Here is a 1,844-nt window from a genome sequence, read left to right as displayed (position 1 = left end):
TTGATGAAATGCCTGAGACAACTCTCCTAGGCTTTTAGTATACTTTGCCAAAGACATTTGTTGTTAAAGATGCTAAGATAGCTAATAGACTTGTTCGTAATGATTGCTTTCATATTATTCAACCAAAGACATTTGATGTTTGAGATATGTTAGCAAATGAGCATTCATCTAGACATAGAGCTTGCTTAGAATTGTGTCTAGGCTTAAGGTTGATAGTTTGATTGATCATTTGTCATCCTTAGTTCGATACTTGATCACCCAAGGTCTAATCCCTATGCCCATGAGTTCTCTTTTCCCTTAGTCAAGAAAGTATCATTCTGTAATTGCTTTCTAGTATTAGTAGTAATTTAAAACCCATCTAAATCATTGGTTGCACTTAGATTAAGTGAGTACTTGCATTCTCGGTGCTTTGATATCCCTCAGAACTGGTTCGACAATCATTTATACTACAACATTTGTCTTAGGAGCCTTGAAAACTCTTAACACCAAATTGGCGCCGTTGCCAAATTCTGAGTAGATTGAAACATTGAGATTTAGTCACTTGCTTGAGACTAAGTCATTTTAAATTTTGTTTTGTTACTGATTCTTCTTCTTCAGAGCTTTAGAGAGAGAGTGTGCTAGAGCTAGAAGAGAAGAAGAGCAACAAGCCCACTTGTAGGAATTGGACGTTGATATGGCAGATCCACAACAAGGGGCAGAACACCAACCGCGGGCAGCTCGACCCATTGGTACTTATGACCGGCCCAACATTCATGGTCATAGACTGGGAATCCGAGCACCGGCTGTGGCAGCCAACAACTTTGAGGTCAAGTCAGGCCTCCTCAACGTGATCGAGAACAACAAATTTCATGGCTTGGCTTTAGAGGACCCATTCGATCACTTGGACAGGTTCGACAGCTACTGCGGGTTGTCAAAAACCAATGGTGTGTCAGAGGATTCCTTAAAGTTGAAGTTATTCTCCTTCTCTTTGGGGGATAAGGCGCGTCGGTGGGAGAAGTTTCTACCCAGCGACTCTACTTCAAGAACTGCTAAGCTGAGAAATGAGATCTCCAGCTTTCAACAGAAGGGCTTGGAAGGATTCAGTGAAGCCTGGGAGAGATTCAAAGGCTACCAAGCTCAATGCCCTCACCATGGTTTCTCTAAGGAAAGCCTGTTGAGCACATTCTACAGGGGAGCTCTTCCTAAGTACAGAGCCAGATTGGATACAGCTAGCAATGGGTTCTTCTTGGGAAGAACTGAGGAAGATGCAGAGGAGCTGGTTGACAACATGGTAAAGAGTGACGCACTCTACAGTGGAGACCACGACAGAGGCAGTAGAACAGATGACAAGCAGACGAGGAAGGAGTTAAAGACTTTACAGGATAAGATAGACATATTCATTGCTGATAAATCCACCCAAGAGCAGCTGAACTTTGTTGGTAACTCAAACCAAGATGCACCACCTGGGATCAATGAGGTTGAGGGTTTGGAAGGTCAAGAAGAGATGTGTTTCATCAACAACAATGGCAGTTGGTACAAGAAAGAGCCCAACTTTCAGTACAACAACTACCAACAGAAATCCTATCCTAACAACCAACAGAGTGGTTATCAGCCTAGGAACAACCAGCAAGGCAACTATCAGCCTCAGCAAAACCCTCCTCCTGGTTTCCCCAACAAAGGGAACCAGTCTTCTCAACAACAAGTTAATCCTTCTACCTCTACTCCTCAGGAAAGCAGCACTGATGTTCTACTGAAACAGATCTTGGAGTCTCAAACTAGAAGTGAAAAGCAGGTTGGTTATGAGTTGAAGAACCTTCACTCCAAGATTGATGGAAGTTACAATGAGCTCAACAACAAGTTCAGGG

General features: G+C 43.0%; 1 non-coding gene across 1 annotated transcript; it reads right to left on the bottom strand.

Annotated features, from left to right (window-relative positions):
• Window positions 1-1,030: 1,030 nt before the first annotated feature.
• On the bottom strand, window positions 1,031-1,137 carry LOC125590818. The gene has a single exon (XR_007326820.1). It is a non-coding gene; the product is annotated as a small nucleolar RNA R71 (small nucleolar RNA).
• Between the last annotated feature and the right edge of the window lie 707 nt (window positions 1,138-1,844).

This window comes from Brassica napus, chromosome C7 (genome assembly GCF_020379485.1).
Source record: "Brassica napus cultivar Da-Ae chromosome C7, Da-Ae, whole genome shotgun sequence".
Taxonomy (NCBI): Eukaryota; Viridiplantae; Streptophyta; class Magnoliopsida; order Brassicales; family Brassicaceae; genus Brassica; species Brassica napus.
Note: the sequence above shows the minus strand (reverse complement) of the source record. Positions and strands in the feature narration are given on the sequence as shown.